General features: G+C 41.0%; 1 long non-coding RNA gene across 1 annotated transcript in view; it reads left to right on the forward strand.

The window, feature by feature from the left end:
* LOC310839826 overlaps positions 1–26,339 on the forward strand; it is a 54,658-nt gene that overhangs the window by 1,483 nt on the left and 26,836 nt on the right. The gene's annotated exons all lie outside the window — the stretch shown is intronic.

The following is a 26,339-nucleotide window of genomic DNA, read 5'->3' on the forward strand; positions in this document are numbered from 1 at the left end:
TAGGCCAAGGCACGTAAGAGACCTAACATGGAAGCCAATTGGCCTAAATATGGGGAAATTATTGAAAAGATTGGAGACAATTGGAGGTTGCAGAGCTTGGAAAAATTAAAAAACAAGGTGCGAGATTGGTTGCATTATGCACAAATTCAAGAGGTCTTTAAAGTAGATAAGAAGGTTGGATTCCAGGTGGAAAAATCGAAACTAGAGACAGAACTGTTAGAACCAAAAAGTAAACTACTTTCGAGAATGTATAACCTGCTGCTTAAATGGAATACTCAGGATGAGACAGTCAAATCCGCTATGATAAAGTGGGCGCAGGACTTGGGGCATAACATTATGTTTGAAGACTGGGAAAGGTTATGGAACACCGGAATGAAATTTACGGCATGTAGTGCCTTGAAGGAAAACATTATGAAAATGATATACCGGTGGTACATGACCCCAGTCAAGCTTGCTAAGATATATCACCTGTCTGATAATAAATGTTGGAAATGTAAAGAGGCGGAAGGGACATTCTTTCACCTCTGGTGGACCTGCCCGAAAGTGAAGGCCTTTTGGGAAATGATTCATAATGAACTAAAAAAGGTACTTAGATTTACCTTACCTAAGAAACCAGAGGCCTTCCTCCTGGGCATGGTGGACCAGAGAGTGCTTAAGAAGGACAGAACTTTTTTTATGTATGCTACTACAGCAGCAAGGATCCTGATTGCAAAACATTGGAAGACACAAGATTTACCCACACTGGAGGAATGGCACACGCAGTTGATGGACTATATGGAACTGGCCGAAATGACTGGCAGAATCCGAGACTTGGGAGAAGAAACAATCGAGGAGGACTGGAAAAAATTTAAGGACTATCTGGAAAAACACTATAAGCTGTATGAATGTTAAAAAAATGCACCTTTTAGGAAACTCTAGCTTCAGTAATGTTAAACTAAAGAAATGGAAATTAAGGCACAAGAAGTCTGAGATAGAATAAGGAAATAACTTTATTGTGTTTAAATGAAAATGTACATGATTCGGGTTATAATACATTTGAAATTGGGTAACATGATAAAACGAAGGATACAATAAGTAATGAAATAAGTTAACAAATTGCTGATGTTATGTTCACAGAGAATGCAGGGTTGGGAGGATGTGGGGAAGTCCAATAGATTTGGAAAAAAGAACAAGAAAATTTGTAATCTTCTTATTTTACTTTTATAACATGCTCTTTATTCTTTTTTCTGTATTTTACAAACTTAATAAAAAATATTATAAAAAAAAATAGAGAGAGATCACTGTTTCCCATCACAATCTGCAATATGTTGTATTTTGGAAAATCTGGGCCATTCTTTCACAAGAAAACATGTTAATTGTTGTTGTCACACCAAAGGATGTTGTAGGTGGTGGTGTCCTTGGCTAGGGTGCAAGCAAACCTTTGGGAATAAGGCCTTACTAATCTGTAAACTCACTGCATCTTCCACACACAGCACTATGTAAGCCACACCAATTAGCTAATTGTTGGTGCTTGCAAAGTACTGTTCATGTGGCTTTGCAAACTGTGCCAATCTCAAGGATACCTACAAAGCCCCTTTCAACCCAGCTGCCTCACACCTCTATCTGCTTCACACTTGATGCCATATATCTGAGGCAGGTGGCCAGAAAATGCACACAAGCTAAATGGGGATGGGGGTGGGAAATTATGCCAGTGGGTCAGAGTTTCTCTAATTTCTAATGAAATGGAACTTTGAGTGTTACCAATATCACTACAGACAATATCAAGTACTCTTCTTTCTTTTCTTTGGCAATCACTCGTAGCTTAGTAAGATTGTCTTCCATGAACACAGTCTTAACAGTGAGTCCTAAGTGACTGTGGAGGCCAATTCTGCATCCACACATCCTTCCACAGTGGGGACATAGGTTTCCAGGTGGGTGTTGATAATGGTGAGGGTTTGCCAAACGTGCCTTCCTCTAAGCTTGTTTCCCCTTACATCCTGATTTTGAGCATCTTCAAAGTCCATGACACCTTTGGTAAATGCTGTGCTCCAATTGGAGCACTCTGAAGCCAGTGTTTCCCAATTGTCAGTGCTTATACTGCAATTTTTACATTTGCTTTGAGTCTTCAAACCTGTTGTTGTTGACCACCAGCATTACGCTTTCCATTTTTAAGTTTGGAATAGAGTAGTTGCTATAACAGCACAATGCGCATTTGATATCAAATGCTGCCAAACGATATGAATTGCTGCTGCATTTTAACTCTCAGATATTGTCACCCTGGTTTATCTGAGGGAAGATTCTACAGCTTCTTATCAGTCGATCATCATTCCACCCTTCTTAGTGCTTTTCTCTGGGCACTTTCCTAACCATAAAATGCCTGCTTCTTCCTGAAAGTGGATTTGTTGCGAGCGAGAGCCCACTCTGTAGCCAAGCCCAGCTATTTTCTCAGCTTTTCCTTAACGCTGCTTGTCAAGGCCACATCCTTTGTGTGGCAGCATTACTAGCCTTGCTGAGCCACGTCCCTACATGCAGGTTCAGTGAATCCTTTTGGATCACAGACCTTCCAATATTTCCCCAGTGCCCAGTAGCATTTATTAGAAATGAATCATTCAGGAGTGGCGCAACAGTTTGATATGATCAGGATGGGAATGGGGTGGGGGGAACCGCAGCAAAAGTTATCAGATGCAGAGCAAGAATTTATGCTGGGTAGGAAAACCCCGCTTGTCATAACTGTGGGGCATGAGTGTCTGGGAAAGAACTTCTCCTAGACTCAGGGCACAGGTGTGGGTGTCAAGGTCCCTGCCAGAGCACCTGGGCATTGATTTGTGTTCAATATATGAGCTTATCATCTTGATTATCGTGTTTTTTGTCAATTGCTGTTTCCTTGGAATAGCTCTGAGAGTCACAGCTGCCAATGCAGTTTACTGAGAACACCCTGTGTCCCTGTTCTGCATATCACATTGCCTGCAGGTGGTGTCTGATGGGAATAAACAACAGCAGTGGCACTGCCATACTCCCACTGTCTCTTCCACACTAGCTCCATTTTCTGGGATTACCCTTTCTTCACTCAAAGGTTATGGAGAATTCCAGATAACTTGTTGGCAAATCATTATACGTATGTCAGTTGTCCTGTATGTTTGATTTGTGGCTTTGTTGTTGTTGTTGTTGCTGCTGCTGCTATAAAGCCCAATTGCCTGGTGCCTAGCGCTACTGAGGCCTTTAAAGGCTATTGAGTCTTCCAACAAAAGTTTTCCATTTACAGGCTGAGTCAGTTTTCTTGCTTCCTGTTCAGTATAGCTGGGGGGATTCCTTATGGGCAGAGCAATCTAAACCTCTGATCTGCTGTTCTGGAAAGAGTTTGGATGAAACAGAGGTGCCTCTCTCTCTCTCTCTCTCTCTCTCTCTCTCTCTCTCTCTCTCTCTCTCCCTCCCCCCCCCCCCAGTTCTGCTTAGCTGTGCTCCATCACTGTGGAATGTCCATGTGTGCCTAAAATGCAGGCAGCAGCTACTGTTGGCAAGATCTCTATGGGCAGTAGTTGGTGTGTACCTCCAAAATGGGGCATTTGAGGAACAACGAAGAGGAGGAGATGGGCTGTCCAAGCACCTGCTGGATCCTAAGCTGGTCCAGCTACCAATGGGCCCAATTTGGGCCTCTCTGCTGCACCTGTCTGCATCTGGGGCAGCAAAACTCCAGAGCTTTTCCTGTCCCCAGTTTCTGCTTTGGCTGGCATAAGGAATGGTTCTCCTCCAGATGCAGTGATGTCTCCACCATTAAGTTCTTCTGCTTAGCAGGATTTCGACTTATCTGCTCATCAGCTTCTGTTCCCCAGAGCATTGCTATTTTGCTAGAAAAAGAAAACAAGAACAAATAACGAAAGATAACCTCAAATGTAAAACAAGAAAAAATAATAGCAATGAAAGGAAACCACTACTTTAGGTCTCTCCCGCTTTTGGAATAACAAGCTGAATGGATAAAGGGAAGTTTAGGGACAATACATCACTAATCCCCCAGCCATGCTGAACAGGAAGCCATAAATGAGTTATTGTCATACCAGAAAAGGGTTACTATAACACTATAATCCACACACCTGTGTGATGCTTTTATCCATTGGGGGTGTTTCCATACAGGAGAAGCTGGAATCAGCTTCTGGACCAAGGGAGTCAATTTTGTGCAAAACGTAATGTTTGTTAAGGGGAGGAGGGGGGGGAATCCATTTTAAAATATGGGACTCAAATGTAGGAAAATGGAAGCATTCAGATAACATTGAAATGGATTATCCAGAATAAGTAAATGGGTTAAATGCATGCTGTTTCCATAAGATTCTTTTCATAATCAAGTGCTAAAATGGTTACATTTGAACAAAAATGAAAAGTAACTTCTGCATTTTAGTAATATAGAAACAACTTATTTCTGCCACATAAAGTTGACATATTTTTTCTTCTCTCAGCCTGAATCCCTTTGGACATTTGGAATTCCTTTTCTCCAAGAATGGGCATCCTTCCTTTTCCTTTCCCATATATAATTTTTATTAAATTTCTTTTCTCATAACAAATATCCAGTAACATTGCTAAACATACATTTTCCAATTTCCCCCCTTCCCTGTTGACTTCCCTCAACTACCATTTCTGGTTTGTTACATCAGATGATAAATTCTGCTGTTTGTATACTATATTATGTTATCACATTGTTATACTTCTTGTTCTCAGTAAATAAAATTGTAAATGTTTATTTAAATCCTGCCAACGAGACCATTTCTTTTTGTTGTTTCTGCAAATATATTGTAAAAGGTTCCCATTCTTTTTCAAAGTCCCTATTGTCCTTTTCATGTAGTTTGTCCGTTAATTTTGCAAGCTCTGCATAATTCATCAACTTTTCCTTCCATTGTGCTTTCGATGGTACTTCTCCAGTTTTCCAATTTTGAGCTATTAAGATTCTTGCCGTTGTTGTAGCATACATAAATAATGTCTGTTTTGCTTTCGGCAATTGTTGTCTTAAAACACCTAATGAAAAAGCTTCTGGTTTTTTAACAAATGTCATTTTAAATATTTTTTTTAAAATGTTTCCTTTTTAATCCTTCCTTTTCTGTCCTTTGGTATCTCAAGAGGCATTCATCTTGCAAATTCACACTTAATCCCGCCCCCTTTTCCATCACCATGGCTATGCCATATAGATGCATGCACAGTACAAGCCACAATTCCCATTCAATGTTCTAATGCAGGTGTCAGCAGCTCTGCATCTTCATGCACAAATTGACTCTGGTGGAATCTCTTCAGGCTTTGCACTCCCACATTTCAAGCAACAGGCCAAGAGAATAGCATTCTCCTTCCACCTGTGCAATTCTGGCCGGATGGCATGCCTAGCACCATGTCCCAGTATGCTACAGTAGTTGTACACACACTTGCACAATCTCCTGTCTGGCATTGTGATCACGGCAGACCCCTCTTGAAGTAAACTGAGATGAAGGCCTCAGAATAAAATAGCTGGTGCTATTAGTGCTTTGCAGAAAGGAAGAGCTGGGCATGTTGCTACAGTTCCCTCCCTTTGCCACTTGCAAAACTGACACTCACGTACAAGACAGGCAGCAGAAACCTCAAAACAAACCAGGACTCGTTGGGGAGGTGAGATAGAAACAGGGAAACATGAATGGTGTGTGTGTGTGTGTGAGAGAGAGAGAGAGAGAGAGAGAGAGAGAGAGTGTCTCCTGCTAGGTCCACAACTTAATGCCAACGGGTTGGCCCTGTCACGATTACCTGGTTTTTGTAACCCTTTCTACTCATAAGAACATGCTCACGTAAACTGTGCATTAAAAAGGTACGTCAAGGTGCGTTAGTGGTTCTGGGGCCTAAAGGAGATGCTCTCAGATCATGATTTAATAGCCTTGGGAATTTATCCAGTAACAATTGCCTTCTGTGGATTATGCCACCCAGCGTGCAGCTTTGACTGGCTTCCCTCTCAAACTCCTCCTACCCTAAAGCGTTTTCTCCAAAACAGACCCCAGATTCACCTTTTGTGTGTGTAGAACGGATGAAGGATTGCATCCTGCAGAATCAAGTATGAACTTGCAGGGGAGGACAGAAAGAGAGATAAGGGCCGATAAAATATGTAAAAAGGGAAGTTGTTCTGCAGTTCCTAAAGTTCAAGCAGGAAAGGTGATCCAATGGAGAGTGTGATGCCTTAGCTAGCAATGCTAGATTCTTTTGGGCATCCCCATCTGAATCAATGCTGTGTGCTGAAGACAGGGGCTCTCAGCTGGTCTTATTACAGATATAAAATAATATTGCTTCAATAAAATGTTCCTCTTCTGGTAGTCAAATTGCACATTAGCACAATTAGACCTTCACTGGGATAATGTTAAATATTTTGCGATGAATGATAACCTTTTCTTTTAATATGAGTCTGTTATTTGTTCTTCCAGTCTTAGGTAATGTAGTGCTTAAATAACATGCAATTACTCCAGGGAACCTTTTTAAGAACAATGAAAGTACTGCTGGATATTTAGTGATCATGTGTCTTCTTCACCGCATCTAGAGATCTTTGGAATTTCCTAAATACTGAACCTTCCAAAACTCTGTCCCCAAATTAAAACCACAAATTTGGGAGGCTGTTTTACATCTTATTCCAGGCAAGGAAAACACACTGGTACCAGTCTAGAGAAATCTGTGTTCCTTTGTTTTCAATGGAACTGAAGTGTGACTAACTTTTTTTGGACTGATGCCACCTCAGGACAGTGCATAATTTACACACTGTGTTGTTTGAGACGGTATGTACTGGCTGTGCAACTCCTGACTTGTTCCAGAAATGTGGTTTTGTCTGTGAGAAAGTCACAGAGAAACTGGATCCATTGCCTTGGTCTGCCTTGATGTGGTGGTGAACTGAGATACTAAAATTCTGGACTGCACCATTTCATTCTGTTCTCTCTGTGTGTTTGGAATTCCCTAGATGCAGTAAAAGAGCTTACCAGGGAGAAAGGTTTTTTGTGTCCTAGTTTATTACATTCAGGGAGTTTTAAACATGAAGGAGGTTTCCACAAATTCACCCTCATTGGAATTCTGAGACAGTGCAGAATTCTACCAACTCTTCTCTGTAGAACAAGACTCACATCTGTACTTTGAATATTGGGGGAAGGCTAGAGAAAAGCATGGGAGAAAGGAATACCTATGGCTATGCCTATGTTCAGGGTTGTGTCTTCAACATCTCTTTCTTATGGGGTGTTTCTGTGTCTCCCCGGTAGCCATTCATCCATCCCAATTCCAATGTGTTTCCTCATCACTTTCCAAACCACAAAAGCCCTTTGTTGTTTTTTAAAATGGATTTGTTGTACTAGGACAACAGAAAGCTTTAATCCACTTTAATTGTGCAAACCTTAAGTCTGAATACCTCCCAGAAAATACTGACACTTTGGAGACGCCCTCCCTTGCCTTTTCTATACTACCTTGTATAGTGTACACTACCCTGATTGGGGGAAAGATAAACAAGGTTTATGCTAACTTGTTGGAGAGAAATTGGACTCAGTTTTCATTTAAAGGTGAACCTACCTAATTTGCTCTTTCCAAAACAAGATGTAAACTGAAACACTGCCATTCTTAAAAATTTGCACTTCTCTGAATTTTGCAATGCTGTTCTCTAGCCAATTATTGTGTGTACTAGTGAAAATGACCACTTTGCAAACTGAGGTAGCAATATGGAGAAGTGAATTTAAGATTAGGAAAGGGAGAAATGGAAAGAAACTGAAATTGACATACGTACCTATCCTTAACTACGTTGACATTTCATTCCCCCCCTCTTTCTTTGCTAAATTTTTCTCATTAGCTTTTAGGGAAAGCTGTGGGCTTTGTCACGTGAGATGGGGTGCTGTTATCATTCCCCCCCTTGCTATTTATGTCACGTACATTTGCTAAGTATGAAAAGCAATGAAATGCTAATTTAACAAAAATGAAAGGAAAAAGAAAGGGTTTCAGGGGTCGGGACAGTGCAGTACGTGTTATTCCTTCAGCTCTCTGTATAGGTTGCTGGAATGTTGGCATTGAGTGTGTGCCTTTGTCAGGAATGTACCTGCCAGCTTGGCCAGCTTCATTCTGTATTGGGGAGACAGGATCTCTACAACTTTGTTAGTGCACGTCAGTGTGTTGTAGGAGTGGAATGCCGTATCACAGCCTTCACCAACCTGGTGCTGTCCAGATGATTAGGGCTACAGCTCCCACCAGCCCTGGTCAGTGCTGACTGGGGCTGATGGGAGTTGAGGTCCAAAACATCTGGAGAGCATCAGGCTGGCAAAGGCTTTTGTCCATGATTTATTGTCACAGAGCCAGTCAGAAAAACACACAGTTAAAAGCTGGAGTTGACACTCTATGAGCAAAACACGGTATTCACAGACTTGGCTAAGTTTCAGGCATAATGAGCCCAGCAGCTCATGCCCTGTAGGTCCTACTCCCTGAAATCAGTTGCAGAGACTAAAAGCCCCCCCCCCTCGCCAGTTTTCTGTGTCTTCTCCTCCTCTTTGGGGCTACTTGCAAGCAACCTGAAACTGCGCCTGCATGCAGCCTGTCTTTGCTACTCCCATTTCATGCCTCTTCTGGTTCTTGGAGTCGGCAGGGAGGAGCGCTTGTCACAGCAGGAGGGGGAGACACTCACGACTCTTCAGCAGCCTGACTCATCTCTGCCTCATGGCCTCCCTCCTCCCGCTATCCTGCTCCAGCTTCTGCCTCTGGTTCTGGGCTTCTCTCTGCCACAGACTCTCCCGGCTCACTTAGCCCTGTTACCCCTTCAGCTTCCAACACCTCCTCTGCTCGGTCTTCTTCAAGCCTTCTTCCCTTGGTGGTTCCTCACCCCATCTGGTTCCTCCCACTATTGCTAAGTGTCCAACCAGTCCTATGAAATCTAAGTGCATAATGTGTGTATTCAGTATGAGAAAAGGAGCCTTTAACTGAAAGGTAATATTGAGATGGAAAGGTGCCAGAATACACAGTGGAGCTTGTGTGAGTTGTCTACTGCCATAGTATGAACTTCTTCCTGTTCAAGTCGTGTGTTTTGTCTGATTCCCATCCCCACCCCTGGCTGGAAAGTGATAAGGCTCTGTGAGAGGCAGCCAAACAGCTTCATACGAGTCCTCCAACAGCTGTCAGGTAGAAATTCTCTTACTGTATTGTTATAGTTCCAGTTGTGCAAGATTGGGGCAGTAACCCTTATGCAAACCTGCAGTGCCTGAGCAAATAGGAGAATTGAGATAATAACTTCAAGGCCACTTATTCTTCATGCAACGCTGTGAAGTGTGACATACCCTGAAATGTGTTCTTTATGATTCAAAGATATTTTAATATTGTTTTATTGAGCTTATGAATCAGATCCTGGCTCTGCATCCCTCACATTGCCGGAAGGGCAAGATTATGCGTCTGCTAAACTTTATACGTTTTTGTATTTCTGACTATTGAAGCGGAGAATACAAAACTGAAATACGCTGTTCTCTATTAATCTCCATCTGGCAAAATGGCCCTTAGAGGTGGCTCTTTTCCTGCATCATTATGGTGTGAATTAGAATAGGAATGGGTGGCAATGTTATGTGGGAGTGCAGTTTAGATTTTTCCAGTTTTAGAATACGGATGCTGAAGTTAAGATGCTGAAGTCTAAGAACCTAACAGCCCTGCGATTTTTCAATTGACTCTCATACAATCCAGGACAAAGCACCACCTTTTGGAAATTCCCTCCAGGCATCAATTCCACCTTTGAAATCACAGTAATTTCCAAGAAAATCTGAACATATGGCAGCCCTACCAACCGGATGCTTGTAGCACGCCCACAGACTGGACCTGAGAGCAACAGTGCTCTCCCCACTTAGGATTCCCAGCCACTGAGATTCAGAGGCATACTGCCTCCAACAGTGGAGACAGAACATAGTCATTGTGACTAGCATACCCTTCAACATTTTTCTGATTAAAATGATATCCCTAATAATAATAATAATTAATTTTATTATTTATATGCCAGCCATTAAACATTTTAAAAACTGCCTTCAGGTGTCTTCTAAAGGTTGTACAGTTACTTATGGCTCGGGGGTCGCATGGACTACTATGACAGCCTTATCATCCATAAAATTGCCTCATCACCTTTTAAAGCCAAATGCGTGGCCATCACTCCATCCTGTGGGATTTAGGCCCCATTCATTGCTGCTGTGGCAGGGTCATTACTGTGTACATTACAATTTGCACACGGTAAGGGTGTTGTAGTTGTAGCAGTAGGCAAGTGGAAACCACGCGACTCTCTCAGATTGTGTGATTGTGTAGCATCACAACAACATTCGTCCAGGGCACATGGGCAGGAGAAATCATGGGATCAGGACAACGCACAGGGTTACCTCCAAAGTGGGTAAGTTACCTCTACATATACGGAGTCTCAGCTACATAGAAATGGGGCGTTGAGTGAGTAGTCATAGCAGTACAGTGGTAATCTGCGAATAATTTCCCCATTTTTTGACAACCTAACTAATTAGGTTACTTAGCTTACTTAGTCATGAGCTCTACTCGTTTCAATGCCAGTTTTCCACAATAAAAAAATTCCTTCCCGTAGCACCTTAGAGACCAACTAAGTTTGTTATTGGTATGAGCTTTCGTGTGCATGCACACTTCTTCAGATACCAAGCTCATACCAATAACAAACTTAGTTGCTCTCTAAGGTGCTACGGGAAGGAATTTTTAAATTTTGTTTTGACTACGGCAGACCAACATAGCTACCTACCTGTAACTAGTCTTTTCACACTTCATTTAACTACCTGGAGAGTCTTATTTGTCCCATGGTTATTGGCAAGCATGTCTCCCATGTTAGTTTCAAAGCAATCATGGTTTGAAACTGCAGTAATGTGCATCAATGTTTTACAAATATATCATTTTTAAAAAAACAAAACAATTTATTATTTATACCCTGCCCATCTGGCTGGGTTTCCCCAGTAACTCTGGGCAGCTCCCAACAGAATATTAAAACAGAATAAAACATCAAACATTAAAAACTTCCCTAATCAGGGCTGCCTTCAGATGTCTTCTAAAAGTCAGATACTGTAGTTGTTTATTTCCTTGGCATCTGATGGGAGGGCGTTCCACGGGATGGGTGCCACCACCGAGAAGGCTAAGTAAAACTTGCTCCAGGTTTCCTGCTATAGAATAAATCTAAGGAAATATATTTGCATATGCAGTGGCAGTAGCAGCTAGTTTTGAAGCAGACTTTTTTTGCACACAAATCAGGCTACTAATACTCTGCATGTAATACATAGACTAGTATGGGGAACATATCGTTTTTTAAACTACAGAGCATCCATTCAGCGGGAGTACTCTGTGGGAGTAGGAAATTATGTGGGTTTCCTTTTGCAGAGTGTCAGCAGTTCCAAGGATTTTCTTTTCCAGGTAGAAAACAATTCATTAACGGGATACACATTATAAAGGGATTATGAGTAAATGCATTTTTATATGATACTGAGGGAATGTGACAGAGGCTTCAATGAACGTCGTAACGTTTACTCAAGCTGTCTCCATGTTTTGCAACAAGTAGGCACAAGGTGAGATTTGTGGCAAACTTATCTTAGAAGCATCAGCGGTGAAATGATAATTAACTGGCCAACCTTCACAGAAGCCGACCGAGACAAAATACAAGCATTCTGATCCATCAAGGATTACCCACATGTGGAAACAGGCTTCTGCACGTGGATCCACTGTGTGAAAACGGTGTGGTTGAGGTACGAGGCAATTTGGAATTTCCATTCCAGTTGAAAAACTTGGACTAAGCGTCCAAGGGCTTCACTGGGAACAACAGCACACCATTGCAGAGTCATAGCAAAAGTATATCTGTGACTTGAAGCAGGCTATCAAGCTTCTATTTGTTTATTTATTCCCTTGCCTTTTCTTCAAGAAGTTCAAAGAAGTGCATACATGGTTATCTGCGCCAATTTTGTCTTCACAACAACCCTACAAGATAGGCTAGGCTGAGAGGCAGTGACAGGCCGAAGCTTCGTGGCTGAGTAGGGATATAAACCCAACTCTCCCCGTTCATAACCCAACACTCTAACCATTGCACTGTACTGTCTGCCTTTCTGATAAAGAACTGACAGAGTAAGTGTAGTGTAGTAACTAGACTGCCAGATTGGGAAGGCCTGAATTCACATCAGCAATGAAGCCTGTGGGAATCTCTTATACAAGTTGCTGCATTGCCTACCTTGTAAGGTTGGTGTAAGGGGAAAAAATGAGGAAAAGGAACTTTCAAGGTTAGCTCTTTGAGGCAGTAAGTCAACCTTATGAGACAATCATAAAATTGTATGTCATCCCCTAGCACACGGTTGTAACATCTGTGCTGACATTACTGAACACCTGTTGGGTGTGAATGTAATGTGGAAGGTACCAAATCCAATCTCACCACCAATCCAGGCAAGTGATTGGCGCTGTCAAAGCTGTCTGAGCCAGACATCAGTTAAGGGGATATATTTACATGAAACTTTTGAAAATGAGACCAGTTTAATCTTTCCCCCTTATCCTCTGTCAGTCAACTAAATATCCTCCGTCACTAAGCTAAACATTGCTACATCAACCAGGTGGATGACAGTGTTAATTCCCTCCCTCAAATGGTCCTTTTTCTATATTTCCATATCCCAAGTTGCATTCTGACAATCTCTCGGTTGTCTTGCTCCTTTAACTACCTGTGCATTATTATTTCTTAAACTCAGGTGTGGTTGCTAACATCTAGTTCACCCCAGGTTCTTGGATAAATATGCATTCTCTGCAACAAGCAAATGCCTGCACCCAAATCTATGCACTATGTTCATCATCAGTGACACGCAGGCAGTTTCTCAAAATAAATGTTTACGTCAGTATGGTTTTATAAGTTATCCGTGCTCAGTTATACGTACCTTTATCCAATGACAATGAACTGTGGTTTGTTGTGAGAAGAACGTGCTGCAACAAGCTTCAGATCTGAGGAATCCTTCTTTCCCCTGCAACATGTATGAAAAGAAACTTCTGTTCAGAGTTTGTAACAAACAGCATTTCATTAGAATACCAAAACTGTGGTTGGTGCTGTTGTAAATAAAAATATGCCCTTTTCCCTTATGGGGTATCCAAGAGCCCATATAGAGTCCTTACATAGGTTCCCTATTGGTAGGAGAAAATAACAGAGGCCAACCAGAGAATATTGAGAAGCAAAGCAGCTAGTAAGCTTGATCTTTATTGATCTGTTGCAACAGGGTGCTCCCCTCACACGCAGGAGAGGAAGAGGACCTAGAACAATGGCCTGCAAGGCCTTATAAAGACTATTGAAATTGCCACCCTGTAGATCAAGCCCACCCCCAGAAACATTATGCATACATCACAGAAGGGGTGTAACCTAAGACCACCCCTCAGATACATCCCACCTACATCACAGAAATTTAAATGTTGTTTTTCTCTTGTCCTTGTTTATCTCCTGTCTGGCAGGTTACTTGATTGGATTTCCTGGGGAGCCTGGCCATTCTTTTGTAGTGGTAAAATACTTATTTCCTGGGCCAGGTCACAGGCTCACACCTTGTATCTTAAATGTGTCCTTAAGACAGGATTTGTGAGGAAAGAGACAATGGGGAGACTTTTCCATTTTGACCATGCAGAGAAACATTTGCTCAGTTTAGGAATCAAAATGGTTCCAGGTTGGCTTTCCTGTGCTGATCTATGTACATGTGGTTATGAACGTTGCCATATATCTAAAACCATAAAATTCCTATCACATTATCCCCCCTTTGGGGCTAGAATTTTTCTTAAAAATTTTTGCCCCACAAATAATAACATCGTATGTTGTAAATGGATGCCTTTGTATAAATATATCATATAAAAATAACATATGTTGCATACTGTTACTAAATTACTTGTGGCATTCTAGCTCTTGGGAGAAACATTTTCTCAATAGTGGCTATGCTTTACATTTAGCAGGAAGGTCCACTACTGACTGAAAAATGCAGTTGGTGTTTTGTCCTTCACCATTTTTGTGTGTTTCTCAGGTGTCAAGCTAGCTCTTCTGTGGTCTCACACCGGCATAGTGCTACAGCAACACATCCTGTCTGTTGAATCCCCTCGGGGCTTTCATTTAACCATGTCGCCTGGCACTCACCGTAGCTGCCACAGGTTTGGACATATCATGAGAGAGATGTCTTTGCCTTGGCCTTTCTATGGGATTTTATTTTATTGGCGTTGGTCTTGCACTCATGGGAAGTTGCTCACTTGCACTTGAAGGACCAAAAAGCTAATTGCAGCCTGGATACACTTGCCCAATTCAAACTGAGTCCAATTTGAATTTGTATTGCCTCATGGTTCTCAACTCTTCAAACCAATCTTGTTAAAAGAAAACCATTCTTAAAAAGGGCACTTGTCCAAATAAGTCAATTTAACTCTATAAGGGATCATTCCTGCTAAACCAAAGCATATACACCTTCATGTATCTTAGAAGCTTCTCCTTGGTAAAGCGAGTTTTAGCACATTTTAAAATGGGTAGGGAAGGTTGGCATAGTGCCAGGTAGGACAATCTAAACCTTGGACTATACAATAGCCTGGTCTATTAGAACGCATAAAATGTATGAGAATCCTCCACTGGGGTGTAAGGAATAAGACATTAAACATAAAAACAATTACACACAAAAATAGCCCCCCCCCCCTTTGTGGAAATAACATACTGTCAGACACATTTCAACATTCCTACGTAATAATACATAATACAAAAAAAACTAATTAAATATCAGTTGCATATCTTGAGACAATTGTGATCTTCTCAATCCTGGAGCACAGTTTTTAAGGTTCAAAAGTGGCAAAATGTCCTTGCAATTCAACTCCTCCCCCCTTTGTCAGCCCCACTCCTCCGTCAGTCTATATACTTTGAAAGAGATAGCTGTGGGCATTTTGAAAACTGTTGTTGCAGGTCTTGTGATGGCGAAGAACTGAGTTGAGGGGTTGTTGCTGCTTTTTCATCATTGCACATCTGTAGAAGTGATATCCTGTAAGGGGGCAGGGTTTTGGGGGGACTTAAAAGACAAAAGGAAGGATCAAAAGCCCCCTCCCCAAGTAACTCTCCTTGAGTTATTAGCTGCAAATAATAAAATCTTAGCATGTTAAGCATTTTACTCAATTTAATATTATCACATTTTCATATAATTACTGTTATTATCTGCTAAGTTTGTTTGTTTTCCTTCACTTAGTTTTTTTTTTTATGTTATTAAATAAAAATTACTCCACATAGAAGAAAGAGAACTGTAAAAAATACAACAAAGGTTAAAAAATAAAAAAGAAAGCAAAAAATTAGATTACCAGTCAGATGAAAACAGATTTTGACACAAAGACATCAGATTCAGAAAATAATTATTATTAAATAATACAAAGATATTATCAAAACCACACAGATTACTACTGGACTAAAAAATAATAATGGGAAAATAATGGAAAAAGGCTTAAAATTCAGCATGTGCTATCTGATAAGTAGAACTTGATGAAAATGACTTTCAACATGTGATGGACATGTCCCCAAAGTAAAACACACACACACACAATGACCTATGAGGAACCCAAAATAAATAAATGCTAAGACACACAAATTTTTTATTTTATTTTTTAAACCTGAAGTAACCTGAAGTAACCTGTTTTGGCATTCTAACAACCCAATGAAAAACTGATTAATAAATGAAAAACAGATTATTTGTAACCTAAAAAATGTCAAAGCCACAAAGAGATAGAGGGAAATCAACTAATATAGCAGGGATTCAGACTTGTTTTGCTGAACAGAAAGAGAGTGACTGTTTGGCTTTAAGGGAAGAAAGACAAAAAGAAATACAAATGCAATTACTTTTTATAGAGTATTTAAATCACTGTTTGCATCCCCTCATTATCATTTGTGCTGTGGGAGAAAAGAAGGGACAAACACTTTGTTAATGGGGTTCACATATCCTGTTAAAAGGGAAAATTATTTCATGTGAGAAGTCAGTCAGGAAATGCTGTTCCTAAAATGCATAGGCATACACACACACACACACACAAAAAAACTGTTATAAAATTTAAATCCCATTGGGGTGGCAAACTACTCAAGAGATGAACTCACAGTGGGAGTGCTTTGATATTTACCTGTGAAAAGAATTTGGCATGTTAGATTTGAAACTTGACAACCTCTTGATTAAGTAGCCCTTGGAGCAAAAGACACATTAAGGGTGATTTCCCTCAATGGTTCCAAGTTTTACATAAGGAAATTTGGATAGGTTTCTCCCTGCAAGCACACGCTCTGCAAACCTCCTCTCCCCCCTTCTTTCCCCCTCCTTCCTTCCTCTCTCTTTCTCTCTCTCTTTTTTTTAGCCTCTGTGCATGTGCAGAGTTCATGTCTCAGCAAACCTTATATACTATTGAAAATGTTGAATCCTTTGGCTAAATTACCATTTGAATAAGGGAAGGGAAGGGTATGGAGTAGATTTTAAAAATAGGGTTAGATTTTTAAAACAAAAAAGAGAAACTCAGCAATTCAAGTATTCACCAAAGCTAGCAATTGCAGCCCAAACAAAGGGACTCCTTCCTTTATGTACAGGAAAGGGCTAATATTCCTCTGGCCATTCGCGGAACAATCTGCCACGCCCTTAAAACATCACGGCTTTCCGTTCATCACATTGATACCAAAATCAGAAACTGAAAAGACACAGCTCAAGAACTACCGCCCCATCTCCCTTTTAAATGTGGATTACAAAATATTTGCTGATGTTTTGGCAAACAGACTTAAAAGAGTTTTAAGTCAAGTAATTCATAAAGACCAGGCAGGCTTTCTCCCAGGCAGACACATGTTTGCTAACACAAGGAACATTATTGATGTCCTGGAACTTTTGCAAACTGACATAAACACTAAAGCAGTGCTAATTTTTATAGATGCGGAGAAGGCCTTTGACAACATCTCTTGGAAATTTATGAAGGGAAATTTAAAAGAAATGGGAGTGGGGAGGGGTTTTGAAAATGGGATTGACGCAATATATTCAGAACAAAAAGCAAAATTGATTGTTAATAATGTGGTAACAGAAGAGTTCAAAATTGAAAAAGGAACACGACAAGGCTGCCCGATTTCCCCTTTGTTATTTATCTCAGTCCTGGAGGTGCTCTTAAACTTGATCAGAGGGGACCGGTTGGTGCAAGGGATCCAGGTCGGAGCGAAACAATATAAACTTAAAGCTTTTGCAGATGACCTAGTTTTGACACTGCAGGAGCCGGAATCTAGTACGAAAAGAGTTTTACAATTGATTGACAATTTTGGTCGGGTGGCGGGATTTAAGTTAAACAAACAGAAAACTAAGGTGTTGGGGAAAAATTTGACAGATATTGAATCAGAACAGTTTCAGAGAGAAACAGAATTATCATTGGTGAAAAAGGTAAAGTACCTAGGGGTGAACATAACAGCAAAAAATCTGAGTCTATTTAAGGAAAATTATGAAAAATGCTGGTCTGAAATTAAGAGAGACTTGGACAGTTGGACAAAATTGAAGCTTTCTTTGTTAGGCCGAATTGCTGCTATTAAGATGAATGTATTGCCAAAAATGTTGTTTTTGTTTCAAACACTACAGATTATAGACAAGACGGAATGCTTCCGGAAGTGGCAGAGAGATATTTCTAAATTTGTCTGGCAGGGCAAAAAGCCCAGAATTAAGTTTAAGATACTGACTGACGCAAAGGAAAGAGGGGGCTTTGCCCTGCCAGACTTAAGGTTGTATTATGAAGCCGCAGCTTTCTGCTGGCTAAAAGACTGGCTACTTCTCGAAGACACTGATGTGTTGGATCTGGAAGGGTTTAATAATAATTTTGGTTGGCATGCATACTTATGGTATGACAAAGTTAAGATCAATAAGGCCTTTAAGAACCATATTGTCAGAAAAGCAGTGTTTAATGTCTGGACAAAATATAAAGACTTATTGGAAAATAAAACCCCAAGGTGGCTTTCACCTCTGGAAGCTAAGGCCCGAAAAAGACCCAATATGGAAGCCAATTGGCCAAAATATTGGGAAATATTAGAAAAAGATGGAAATAACTGGAAATTGCAGAGTATGGAAAAAATGAAGGATAAAGTGCGAGACTGGTTACATTACGCTCAGATTAAAGAAGTTTTTAAAAATGACAAAAAGCTAGGGTTCCAGGTGGAGAAATCGAAGTTGGAAACTGAACTGTTAGAACCTAAGACTAAGGTACTTTCAAGAATGTATAACTTGCTGTTGAAATGGAACACACAAGACGAAATGGTTAAATCGGCTATGATAAAGTGGGCACAGGACAGTGGGCATAACATTATGTTTGAGGAATGGGAAAGGTTGTGGACCACTGGGCTAAACTTTACTGCATGTAATGCTTTGAAAGAAAATATAATGAAAATGATATACAGATGGTACATGACCCCAGTTAAGCTTGTCAAAATATACCACTCGTCTGACAATAAATGTTGGAAATGTAAAGAAAATGAAGGAACATTCTTTCACCTCTGGTGGACTTGCCCTAAAGTGAAGGCCTTCTGGGAAATGATATATAATGAACTGAAAAAGGTATTTAAGTATACTTTCACTAAGAAACCAGAGGCCTTCCTTCTGGGTATTGTCGGCCAGAAGGTGTCAAAGAAGGACAGAACTTTCTTTATGTATGCAACAACGGCAGCAAGGATACTCATCGCAAAGAACTGGAAAACTCAAGATCTACCCACGCTGGAAGAATGGCAGATGCAGCTGATGGACTATATGCAGCTGGCGGAAATGACTGGCAGAATTCGAGACCTGGGAGAAGAAAGGATTGAAGAAGACTGGAAGAAATTTAAGATTTATTTACAAAATTATTGTAATTTGATGGAATGCTAAGAAGGATGCTTGATTATAAACAATTGGCCATCACTAAATTAGATGAGTATTATTAGACTATATTGTAATGATTGGTTATAAGATTACAAATAAGATGGTAATTTGCTTGAAAAATTTTATGAACAATGTAAGTGCGAGCGGATGACGCGAGGAAGTCCAAAGATGTTATGAAATTTTGTAAAGACACAAACAATGCTGTTTTTCATTTTTGTATCTCTTTTATTAAAAAAACCTAATAAAAATTTTGAAAATTAAAACATCACGGCTTTCACCTTTCACCTTTAAAAAACAAAGAGCAAATCTGGGCTAAATTTCAACTCATCAGCCAAAAATTGGGAAAGTTGAAAGGGACCTGGGGTCATCTAGTCCAACCCTAAAATACAGGGTTCATAGCAAGATTTGTACTACCAGAAACACGCACATACTTATGTACACAGACACAACTGGGGAAGAGACCACAAGCCATGCGCCTATCACAAGCCATGCGCCTATCATGTACTAAGGAAGAGGAAAATAAAAGTACCCAACTTTATACAGAACCCTTTTAGCAGATCTTGAGATTAGTTTGAGTTTACTTCCTTAGACGTGCAAGTTCCTTAGAGTGCAAGTTCCTAGACAAATGATTTTTCCTAAGATAAACAAATGATTTTTCCTAAGATAGGGAGAGGATCTCTTATAAAGCATAGTTAAAACAGCCATAGATTTGATTTAAAAGGAATACAAAAGTGACAATTTTTCCTGAATTTGCAGAGGAATAGTAAGCCTAATCTGAATTTGCAGAGGAATAGTAAGCCTAATCTATGCCCCCCCCCTTTGCAGTTTCCTTTAAAGGAAGCTTACTCGGGAGTAAATTTACCTGGCACAGAAGTAAGAAGAAAAAACCCCTGAAAGAGACAGAATGAAACAAGGGGGGGCATTTTCTAAGAAAAGAGGCCAGGAAGTCTTATAGAGACTGATATCAGGAGCCTTACAATAACTCTTCTGTCCAACCAAATCAAAGTTAAAACTGGACTCAGATATTTTTCTTAGAAGGAAGACCATACTTTCATAGGCATATGCTTAATGAAGTACATACAAGGAGGAAGACTCTTTTGAGCCTCTCTCAAATAACAAACATTTATATATATATATAAAACATAACAAATAACAAACACTTCATTCTCATTTTTGTCTTGTTTAAGATTGATAAGGCCCAACATGGCTTTCTTAGATTTAAAATTTTGGAGCAAGCTTGCATTTTTATTTTAGATGGCACATTTAAGATAAGCAGCTGCTGGATGTTACCTAAGTACAATTTAAACACTGGAAAAATGTTTCTTAAACACAAATTGAAGGGGACTGTCAGAGTCCAGGCCAGAAATAAGCACCAACTGGGCTTCTTTCCCATCAGGAGTCTGCAGGTTCATTTCTTTTGATTGAGGTGCACCCATTTTAATATTTTTAATAGCGCTAGCTTTTACTTTTATACTGCAGTCGGGGTTTTATCCCCACTTTTCAGGAAACACAATAAATAACCCACAGTAGACTCAATTTGGACAACTCCGAGAATTAGTACTGTGACACACCGCCGTTCGTCTGGCCTGACTTACTAGGCTGGTACAGCTGTTGGCCTTTCCTGGCTACTAAGCTAACAGTGCGGTCAGCGATCTCAACCCCCCCCCTTTGGTCATTTCTCAGCCAGGGAGCCCACAGCAACCTCCTGCCTCTTACAATCTAACCTGAGAGTTCCCTACTGGACGCTTGCGTAGCGCACTGCCAGATTGGGACTCAGAAATGACAAAGAAGGAAAGGAATCAGGTGCCCTTGCTTTCTCTGCTCACAGGTCATCTCTAACAAAGATCGCCATGGCAGAGGTGCGGCTGCACCTGGGAGTTATAGTTTTCAGTACAGAAGAAAAAGCACGACCTTTTTTCTGGGCAAAACTCCGAAGGAATAGGTCAGCATATAGACTGTAGAAGGGAAATGAAAGAAGTCACACACAACTTTTGCCTGGGCATACTCCGAAGGGCTAGGGCTGGTGTTGAGATCAAGGGGACAGAAAGGAGGAGAAGACAATTTTTAGATGAGGAAAAAAATAGAAAGTTTAGATTTGAAAGGAAAAGGAAGAGTTAAAGAATTTTGGTTGCTGTGGTTTAGAGAACCCAACCCACTACCCGTGTTTCCTACTTAATACTCACTTCCGCATGCGCTGTTCCTGGTGATCCCACGATCTCTTGACTGGTTGTTTAAGGCCGGCCTGATCAAGCGTTGCTTCCTCTGGTTAGCCCCGCTGAACCTCCAGTTATTTCCAGACCCTGGGATCGATGGAAGACTGGCTATTCCTCCTGGCAAACTGCCTGGTGCGCGCTGGATAACCAGTCCTTCCTCGCTTCCAGAATCCGGGTAACCAAAAGTCCCTTCGTGCGTGGTCGCCATCTGTTGTAAATAAAAATATGCCCTTTTCCCTTATGGGGTATCCAAGAGCCCGTATAGAGTCCTTACATAGGTTCCCTATTGGTAGGAGAAAATAACAGAGGCCAACCAGAGAATATTGAGAAGCAAAGCAGCTAGTAAGCTTGATCTTTATTGATCTGTTGCAACAGGGTGCTCCCCTCACACGCAGGAGAGGAAGAGGACCTAGAACAATGGCCTGCAAGGCCTTATAAAGACTATTGAAATTGCCACCCTGTAGATCAAGCCCACCCCCAGAAACATTATGCATACATCACAGAAGGGGTGTAACCTAAGACCACCCCTCAGATACATCCCACCTACATCACAGAAATTTAAATGTTGTTTTTCTCTTGTCCTTGTTTATCTCCTGTCTGGCAGGTTACTTGATTGGATTTCCTGGGGAGCCTGGCCATTCTTTTGTAGTGGTAAAATACTTATTTCCTGGGCCAGGTCACAGGCTCACACCTTGTATCTTAAATGTGTCCTTAAGACAGGATTTGTGAGGAAAGAGACAATGGGGAGACTTTTCCATTTTGACCATGCAGAGAAACATTTGCTCAGTTTAGGAATCAAAATGGTTCCAGGTTGGCTTTCCTGTGCTGATCTATGTACATGTGGTTATGAACGTTGCCATATATCTAAAACCATAAAATTCCTATCACAGTGCAAACCGTTATTAGGGAGGGAGAGTTGATGGCTGGAAATCTTTTATTAAGATTTTTCATAACATAGTAAGATTACAACTACAGAAAATACAAATCAAATAAGTAAAATCTTCTCTTAAAAGTAATTATTGGTCCTTACTACCCACTGGGGACAGTAGCTCTTCCCAGTTCCCAGCTGGGTTCTTTCCTTTCTCATTCCCGCCTTTCACCCTGGGAGACTGACATTCCTCAGGATCCTCCACCAACCATCTACCTCGCTGATGAGTATACAATCTCTCGACTTTAACAAATGCCCCAAACATAGGACTCTAAAGAAGGAAGAAAGAAAAAGAAACAAAGAAGAGAAACAGAAAAAAGAAAGAAAGTGACAATAGAAAGGAAGGAAGGAAGGAAGGAAGGAAGGAAGGAAGGAAGGAAGGAAAAAGAGAGTGAGAAAAAGAAGAATGAAAAAGAAACATCAGCAAAAGATACAAAAGGAAAACTTTCAGTTTTCTATCTACCAATTACATTAAACAACAAATAAATGATTATTTTAAACATTCGGTCCATGCTAACATCCATCGTCTTCACTCCCCCCCCCCAAAAAAAGTTCAAGGTAGGTTCCCTATTTGTTATTTACTGTACCTCCATTAATTCTCACCACCATTACTTAATATTGAATAATAAATTCTTCTGCCCATGTCCATTTAAAGCCTCCACTAGGATCACATGTTAGGCCAGTATTTCATATTTTCTCTCTTTCATTATATATCCACTAGTTCATGTGCAGTTCACTATGTTCAGTTCCATTTCCTTTTGTATTTCCAGGAAATCAGAAAATCAAACCAGGATCAAACTATGGATTAATAATGAGTTTTTGAAACTAAGCATGGTTTGTACAAAACAAAGTTTCTTGTATTCGGATGAAGTGGGAAACTGGTCTGTTATAGAACCCTGATTGGACACTTTACATCTCCACTCATGCACGAGGGAAAGAAATGGGGAGGGGAACATGCAGTCCTGAGGTTCATTGCAGTAGATTCCACAATGATTGTTACATTGCCTGAATGCATTCAGTGATCCTTGAAAATATAGGAGTCCTGGTGCTCTTTCAGTGGTATTGGCAAGAGCTTAAAACTGCCCTTTTCAATAATAGGGACAGTTCTGTGTATGAAGGGAACTCCCCCTAGAAGTTACCGTATTTTTCGCTCGATAACACGCACTTGACCATAACACACACATAGTTTTTAGAGGAGGAAAACAAGAAGAAAAAAATCTGAATGAAACAGTGGATGTATCATTTTTGTGCTTCATGCTGTGGCCACAGACATGTGATTTGACGGTGAGTTTGGGGTAGCCCAATGCAAAAATCCTGAGAATCCATGTGGCTCTGTGCTTTGTAACCACGTTTTTGCACCATTGCAGCCCCAGGCAACAGTGGGTGTGTGATTTTTGGGGGGCAGGCTGTAGCCATGGACATGCTATGTGATCTGATGGTGAATTTGAGGTGACCCAATGCAAAGATCCTGAGGATCCATGTGGATCCGTGCTTTGTAACCACGTTTTAAGTGGGGAGGGAAGGAAAAACACAGAAAGGACAAGGAGCACGAGAGGGGTGTGCGGAGAAAGCAGTTGGCTAACAATGCAGGAGAGGGGTTTAATGGGAGGGAGGAAAGGAAGGCAAAAGTTTTCCCCCACCCGCCCAAGCCTGCCCTCCCTCCCTCCCTCTCCCTCCCCCCCCCCCTCTCTCTCTCCCACCTGCATTTTCCAGCTGCCTGTGATGCTGGACGCAGCAGCAGCAACAGCAGAGTACGGAGAGGAGGAGGTGGTGGCTGTCGGCTGCGCTCCTAGCGAAAACAGTGGGCAGTAAGACCCTGAGGCAGACTGCAGGAAAGCAGCAACCTCCTCTTTTTAGCCTTCCCTCCTCTGCGATCTGATTTTTACCTGATTTTTGCCCCTGTACTCGGTCCAGTCGGCTCCAGGGACCACACATTCGCTCAATAACACGCACAGACATTTCCCCTTACTTTTTAGGAGAAAAAAATGTGAGTGTTATAGAGAGAAAAATACAGATAATTGCAGAAAGGCTACTTTCTAAGGAGCCCCATCTGTGAAGTCAACATGGCACTCTGTAGCAGAGATCAGCGACATGGTGAGGGTTCATTGCAACTGGAAATGAAATGACCGTGTTGATGTGCAGGTGTACAACTCTAGAAACAGTACAGACTTTAAGAGAGCTCTACAAACACACACACACACACACACACACACACCCCAAAGCAGGCTCGACTTGTTTCCTGATTTGTTCAGGCTTTTCATGTCTAAAAAGTGATAATTAAAATTATGTTTGAATGTTCTTTTGTCTCAGGTGTATGACATCTCACTAATATTTCAGAGGTTTGTGTGTGGCATAGCTGTATACTGGAGGACATTTCAAAAGTAGGAGGAAGCAGAACTCTTCAGTTGCTAGTTATGAGATTCCCAGGAAATGCTAGACTTCTATGTAGCTGACAACTGTTTTTTTTAAAAAAAACAAAACAACAACAAAAAACCAGGACCATTTCTGGGCTTTTAATAGTGGAAATGTAGGAAATGGGTGAAGCCGTTTGTGCCAGGGAAACCTTCACCTGTTAAATGCAGGCATAACAGGCGCCTGTCATTTTACAAGTTTAAAAGTTTGACATCTCTAGAGTGAGATAGTGTATTACCAGTTGTATGTATGTATATTGCTTAGATGTGTGTACCATTTACAAGATTCAACTTGTATCTGTAGCTTTGAGAAGCAGCCTGATGTTTCAGAGCTGCTCTGTGTCTTTCGCATTTGAGTCATCATTCAAGGCTGAATTAGATAATTTAAAATGGAGCTCTTTCCACCACCACCCTCAGTAAAATGAGGGAATATAAAAACAGACATGATATTATTGACAGACATAGAAGAGATTTAAAAACAAACAGACAAAGAAAAAGTCTATAACTTCATTACTTGTCAGAATGAGATGCAATTTCCAGGCATTGTTACTCCTCCTGAGGGAATGAAGCTTGCAAAATTTTGGGATAAGAGCTGTAGCTTTCACTCTCCTGCAAGAAAAGACTTTACTGTTTTGGGGGAGAGTACAGCGAGAATCATAGCCTGAGGTAGTGTTGCTTGGGGGGCGGGGAAGCATGGATCCCTAAGAAAGACCTGGATAAGTGAAATGTCACTCTCCACAAGAAGGATTTTATTACCCCAATGGTCATTGGTAGGGAGTGGAGTTCTGGCTCCTCCTTACAGATTTCTGGGATCCCTGGGATGTATTGATGTCTTCCTTGCATAGGGATCAATCCCTTACTTACCTAAGGGAAGGGGCTCATGGAAAACAGCATAAATCCTCAGACTGAGATGTCACCCTCCCAGCAATGACACTTCCCCCCCCCCCCATGGTCATTGCTGAAGGCTGGGGTTTTGCCACCCCATGGGTTTCTGGGATACAATGAAAACCTCTCAATTGACTTTCATAGGATAATAATAATAATAATAATAATAATAATAATAATAATAATAATAATAATTTATACCCCGCCAACTCTGGGCGGCTCCCACCAGAATATTAAAAACACGATAAAACACCAAACGTTAAAAACTTCCCTAAACACGGCTGCCCGCAGATGTCTTCTAAAAGTCAAATAGTTGTTTATTTCCTTGACATCTGATGGGAGGGCAATAGTAACGAGAAGGCCCTCTGCTTGAGAAGGCATGGATCTGCATGAAAAACAAAAACCGTTTTTAATACCTTCCCCAAATCTCTGTAATTGAAGTGCCCTGAAGAAAATAAAACACTGTGATTGAGAGCTGTCTATCAAAATGAAGGATTCCCTCTCTTCCCTTGCTCATACACCAACCATTTCCCCATACTTACTGGTTTATTTTCAGAGCAGAGGACTCAAAAGCAGGTGGCAGTGAAAATTCTTGGACAACTGAAGCCACAGAGCTACGCATGAGCTTACCGTATTTTTTGCACCATAACACTCACTTTTTTCCTCCTAGAAAGTAAGGGGAAATGTCTGTGTGTGTTATGGAGCGAATGCCTGCAGGTGGCGGGGGGGGGGGGGGATCTGCTGCAGTCGTGAGCAGAGGATCCATGGTTCCCCTTCCTTCCCTCCTCTGTGGTTACAAAGCATGGATCCACATGGATCCTCAGGATTTTTGCATTGGGCTACTCCAAACTCACTGTCAGATCACATGTCTGTGGCCACAGCATGAACCACAAAAATCATATATCCACTATTTCGTTTAGAATATTTTTTTCTGGTTTTCCTCCTCTAAAAACTACGTGCGTGTTATGGTCCGGTGCGTGTTATAGAGCGAAAAATACGGTAAGCTGTTCCTGATCTTCTTATTAGTGTACTCTGACTTCAGAACTGGAGAACCTTCACCAATTTGCCTCATAATTTGGAGCCCACA

Source organism: Podarcis gaigeae (genome assembly GCF_964106915.1).
Source record: "Podarcis gaigeae genome assembly, chromosome: 2".
NCBI classification, from domain to species: Eukaryota; Metazoa; Chordata; class Lepidosauria; order Squamata; family Lacertidae; genus Podarcis; species Podarcis gaigeae.